At 33.8% G+C, this 6,475-nt stretch overlaps 1 pseudogene; it reads right to left on the bottom strand.

Annotated features, from left to right (window-relative positions):
* Window positions 1-779: 779 nt before the first annotated feature.
* LOC116141039 lies at window positions 780-2,620 on the bottom strand (annotated as a pseudogene).
* Between the last annotated feature and the right edge of the window lie 3,855 nt (window positions 2,621-6,475).

Here is a 6,475-nt window from a genome sequence, read left to right as displayed (position 1 = left end):
AACTACGGCTTGATCTTCTTTTAGAGAATTCTTTATTAGTTTTTCTACATTTCTTATTTTTTGTTTTCCAAACCTAAGTTTTATTTTTTAAATAATTGTAACAAATTAAATTATTTAAATCAAAAGTGATCATACAAAGTTACAAACTAAAACTTGATTCAAACAAGGTGTTTATGTTAATTTTTGAGTATTTTAAAAGTTGACAGCTTTATAAAAACATACAACTAAAAGATTTCAGATCTTGAACAAATTAATGAACATGTATATAAATCCTTCCTAAATTTTTTTAATATATATAAAAACCCATTGTTAATATATTTTCTAAATACTGTTTAAGATAAAAAAGACGGAGCAAAAAATCACTCCCCTAATATTAGAAATCGTAATTTGAAAATGACAAAACCTTATGGGCTGACCCACGGACTCAGCCTACCAATGTGAGACAGATTAAAAAAACCTTATTTTCCCTTATAAAGTACGATGAGAAAAATAAGTGATACTTCAGGAGCATGGAGATGTGAACCTTGATCATAATTGCCAAGTTCAAAAATAATTTCCAAGTTTTTGTTATGGTACGTGGATAGGAGGTATTTAATGTAGATGTGGAATTAACACGTAAATTTTCAGGTTAGAGAAATGCTAGCTAGATGTGGAATTAACACTTTATATTTAAGAATGAACCTTTCTAATATTTTAAAAATAAAGAATTTAATTATCTGAACTAATTAAATTAATCGGGGACAAATATATATATATATAACACAAAGATATTTCACTTAATAAGTAAAGGAATGAAAAAAAGAAATACATGGTTTAATAATTACTAGAGACATGACTATAAATACATGCAACCAAATTACAAACGCTGTCAAGTAGAAGCCACACATCTTTATTCTTTTACAACTCGGATTTACCGAAATTTGCTTCTGATAGTAATTGCTTCACATGACACGCTTCTTTGGAATTACCTTCAAGGGTACAAGTTTCCGGACAGTTATCCCCATCCTCTCACTCATGTCTATACTCTCTGGAGTAACATTTCCGCCTAACTCCCACTCGAAACTGTGAATTAGAGAGGCAATAGTTAGATGAAGTACTCGATCAGCTAACGAGATCCCTACACAAATTCTTCTCCCAGCTCCAAATGGAATCAACTTGAAATTCTGTCCCTTATAGTCTATGTTTGATCCAAGAAACCTCTCAGGCTTGAAACACAATGGATCTTCCCAACACTCGGGATCTCTTCCTATGGCCCATGCATTCACAAAAACTTGGGTATCTTTAGGTATAAAATATCCATTGAAATCAGTTTGTTGCATTGCATTTCGTGGAAGGAGTAATGGAATGGGAGGATGTAACCTTAGTGTCTCCTTCACCACGGCCTTCAAAAATGGAAGCTCGTTAATATCTGTCTCTTCAACCTTCCTGTTTCGTCCAACAACTCGATCAAGCTCCTCCTTTGTCTTTCTTAAAGACTCAGGGTTGCGCAGTAGCTCTGCCATAGTCCATTCGAGCGAGCTGCTTGTAGTCTCCGATCCGGCAAAAAATATTTCCTGCAAAATATTTATTATAGTTAACGATGAATTTAAATACAATTAGTTTCTTAATTTTGTATAATCAACGCAAATGTTTACCAGTATGATTATGATCACATTCTGATTTGAGATCCTGTCGGGCCCTTCTTTTCCATCACGACGTTCATACTCTAACACTGCGTCCAGGAAGTCCTTCATCCTCTTTTCTTTCGTTATCTTATTATCCCCAGCTGTCCTCTCTTTCACCAACCCAGCAATTATCTTCATGGCACGTCCCATGTCGCGGTCCATGTCCTTTTTGATCCCTTGAGGATCCAATCTTTCCAGGAACGGAAAAAAGTCTGAAAGATTTGGTGCCCCAGCTCACTCCATTACCTTGCTCATCGCAGCAAAGAACTCCTCCCCTTCTTTGGAGTGTGAATTTAGAAGATCCCGTGATACCGTAAGGTTGCCTACTATGTTGAATGCCATAACGAAGAGGTAGTGAACCAAATTCACCTCTCCTAATTCTCCCCTAGCTTGTGCTGCTGCCACATCATCCTCAATAAACTGCACCATGTTGTCGATGCACTTTCGCCGAACGTGAGCAGTCTCATTGATTCTCTTGTTGACCAAGAGCTCCATTGAGCAAATACGTCGAAGTATGCGCCACTATACGCCATATTGGCCAATTGCAAGTGATCCCTGGTTGTATTTATGAGATGTCAACGCAATCGGACACTTGCGGTCGCAAAAGATATGGTCGTGATTTTTGAAGAACTCCGTGGCAGTCTGTGCTGATTGTATAGTCAAGGTGTTGACGGATCCAAGCTTTAACCAAAGTATAGGTCCATATTTTGGTATGAGATTGTAAAGGGTTTGGTGTGGAATTGTGCCGAGATCAAAGATGTTCCCAACGATTGGCAAACCTCGAGGCCCTGGTGGTTGCCGTTCACCATTTTTAGACTCTCTTCCTCTCAACAGAAGAAACAAAGGCACCGATATGAAAAAAATACTCGACCAGACAACCCAACTTAAGCTACACTCCATCTCCTCCTATTTTTACTTCAGATTTTGTTATTACTAGCTTGAATCTCATTTCATCTTCAGACAATCACGTAGTTTTCAAAGAATATAATATCGAGGTATCTGTCTAGGTGAGAGAGAGTAACGATAAATCAATTCAAACAAGTTGATTAATTATTAATTGTACGATAGTAAGCAGCTTTTTCCCACCTAAGGTTTGGCCTAATCACACTTTTCACCCAAAAGTTTCAAAATACAATTTTACTATCCAAAATGAAAAACCGTTCCTTAAATTTAACGAGAAATGGCATGATAGTCATTTTCTCTTGCACTGAAAACTTAAACTGAAAAACTAAAATAAAAAATAAAAAAGAAGAAGGAATTAACAGCCAGAGTTTCCCGATCTACCACGCATGGCTGGATTAGATTAGGAAACACCTTACACGACTAACGTGGCCCGATCTGGCTTGTCCCTTGCACGATCGAGGTTTTCACAAATAGTAACCCAAAGAAAGAATCTAAAAACGTTCACTCAAAAGTCAACCCAAAATCCAGCAATCTAACCTGAACTAATCTTCTCTTTCTTTATCTCCTTTCATACATACAAATCACCTTCAATCATTCTTCCTCCACATTCAATAACCAAACAAATATTGTAGATCCATATCACCATGAATTTCATTACAAGACAAACAATCCACAATCATCTACAATTAAAATATAAGACCCATAACCACTCACAAAAATGATTTTGGGTTTTATAAGGATAAATTGATTTGGGTTGTGTACTATAAGGGGTTGGTAGATGAGGAAGAAGGAGGAGCCGTGGAGATTAAGGTTTAGGATTTTTATTATTTTAATTTTTTACTTTTCCTTTTGGTTTTATTTTTAATATTAATTTATTTAATAATGATTTATAAGGGTAAACGAGTTAATTTAATGGTCAAATCCGATCAATTGGAAATTTTAATAGATAGAGAGTAACGATGAATAATAAAATTATATTTTAAAATTTTTTGGGTGGAAAAGTAATTAGGCCAAACCTTGGGTGGGACGAAGTAATTTACTCTTATTTTAAACTTTGGGTGGCAAGCTTGTTTCAGAGAAGCATGTGACAATGCAGAATGACACCGATAGGACAGATTACATAGAAAACATGACACACCAATTAAAATCAATAGTCTTCAACACATGTAACAGTCCAAACCTGTCAACATTAACTCATTAAAATTATGAATGAGACAGCAAACCTGTGAACATTAAAATTATGAATGAGTCGGGACATGTTTTTAGTTGTGGGTAATAAAAGATGATGAGATTACGTGATCTTGTATTATTTTATTATTATTTATAGTTTTAAAGTAATATAATATTTTAATAATTTTTTAAAATTAGCAATAATTATTGATGATAATATAAGAAGTAATTTGATTATTTTTATTTTTTTTTAAGTATTTTAAGATTATTTGATAATTTTAATTTTATTATAATTTTACTCTTTATTAATAATATTTTTGGATAAAAATACTAAAAATTAAGTGATAAATATATTCATTGACTGTTTTATTCTTATGTAAAAAAAATTTAGGACATAAATACCCATAGACTTTAAAAACAATTACTCAAGGGTGGTGGCTAAATTTTGCTATCACTGTCAACCACCACCATCGACAGCGTCAGAATGGCACACAATCCACCGAATTTGGTCAATCGTGCACCGAAAACGATCAGATCTAACAGTGAAAATGCTAGATATTTGGTCGTGAAACAAAGGTTGTTTCATGACCAAAGATGTGGCCGTTATATCTGGTTGTGAAAGGGCCACATCTTTGGCCGTGAAATGGCCGTCGTTTCACAGCCAAATATTTGGAATTTTCACGGCTAGGTCTGGTCGTTTCCGGCCATAGATTGTGAGCTATAACCGAAAAAAGTTTTATCTACGCACAATCGACTAGATTCAATCAATCGTGCACCATTCCAATGACTGTCGGCAATGGTGATTTGCTGCGGACAGTGGTTTGCGATGGGTGAGGGTAATTTTGTTACAAATTAACGTTTATTGTAAGAGGTTAAAAAAATGATTCAATAAATAATAATAAAAATAATATTATATTAATATTTAAAAAGAGCGCAATTTAGTAATATTTATAATAGACCCACAAATTTATCTTCCCAACCAAACATATTAATACAATATACCCACCAATTTATTTCAACCTAACCAAACACATTTTCCTAAACATTCACAGTAACTTTCAAGGTAATCTATCTTTCCATTAATATAACATTCTCAGTAATACAACATTCCTTAAACCAAATATACCCTTAGAGTTAAGGGCATGTGGACATTATGATTAAAAAAAAAATAGCATTTTAATATATTAAAAATTGTTTTTATTTTTATTTTTATATAATACAAATATTAAAATAATAAAATTTGAGTAATACTACACCAACAACACATTCTCACAAACCTTTCTTACAACGCTAACATGTTAACATATTAACACTGTCACGTCAGCTCCCACCACACCCAAGGCATACAAGCACTACGGGAAACAAATGAAGCACTATGGGAAACAAACAGTCGTTCCTAGAGAAGGAACGACCATCCCCTATGAAGGAACATATGTTTTTGTTCTCTTTTCTTTTTGTTCTCTTCTCTTCTTCTTCTTCTTCTTCTTCTTCTTCTTGAGAAACGGTCATTCCTTTTGTTTCTAACGGTCATACCTTTATAAGAAACGACATTCCCTATGAAAAGAACGATCATTTTTTTGGTCTAGTAAAATCATTTTCCGTCTTGGGTGTGATGGAGCTGTCGTGCCAAAGCCAAGTCAAGTGTCACTTCAGTGTTGTAAGAAGGGGTTGTTTGCTTAGGATTATATATATATAATAAAAATGAAATTATCAAAATTATTGGGGTGTAGATGGGTGTGTAAAGGGTTGTATATTTAGGGTATTTTTTGCTCTTTTGTGTTGTATCGTCCCTTGCTAATCCATACGGTTGTGCTTTCTCGGGTTCCTCCAGTTTAGGTGTATATCCTTCATTCTTTATAAAATTACCAATTACCAAAAAAAAAATATCAAAATTTTAAAAGTATTTCATAATAATTATCATAATAGAAGGAAAAAGGGGGAATTTCCTAAACTTCTTCTTAGGTTTGACTTTGGTAGATAAAAGATTGGTTTTTTAATCACAAACCACCGTTATCTAGGAGTNTTATTGGGGTGTAGATGGGTGTGTAAAGGGTTGTATATTTAGGGTACTTTTTGCTCTTTTGTGCTGTATCGTCCCTTGCTAATGCATACGGTTGTGCTTTCTCGGGTTCCTCCAGTTTAGGTGTATATCCTTCATTCTTTATAAAATTACCAATTACCAAAAAAAAAAAATATCAAAATTTTAAAAGTATTTCATAATAATTATCATAATAGAAGGAAAAAGGGGGAATTTCCTAAACTTCTTCTTAGGTTTGACTTTGGTAGATAAAAGATTGGTTTTTTAATCACAAACCACCGTTATCTAGGAGTGGGAGAAATTATCCAAAAATCGGTCCGAACGAAAAACCGAACTGAAACTAGACAAAAAATCTGATTTTTTTTGCAAACCAATTCGATTTTCAGTTTACGTAATCCGGTTGATTAACTGGATTATCCCACCCCTATCATTATGTGGCTTTATTTTTAGAATTTATTGTCTTAGAAAACAACCTATGTAAGTGTGGTTTGTCATAAACATAAAAGAAAAAAATCGAAAAATTATATCCATCTCATATTTGATTAAACATTAGAAGTAATGTGTGAATTAATTTCGCCCATAATATTATGAAATGCAAAATATTGATGCATTATGTGTTAAACTTCAACTCCGAGTCTCCAACACAAGAGTACTAAATAAAATTAATAATAAGATCACGTGCTAGCTAGTCGGTCTTGGA

Source organism: Pistacia vera, unplaced genomic scaffold (genome assembly GCF_008641045.1).
Source record: "Pistacia vera cultivar Batoury unplaced genomic scaffold, PisVer_v2 Contig39, whole genome shotgun sequence".
NCBI classification, from domain to species: Eukaryota; Viridiplantae; Streptophyta; class Magnoliopsida; order Sapindales; family Anacardiaceae; genus Pistacia; species Pistacia vera.
The sequence above is the reverse complement of the archived record's forward strand: the minus strand, read 5'-3'. Positions and strand labels throughout refer to the sequence as shown.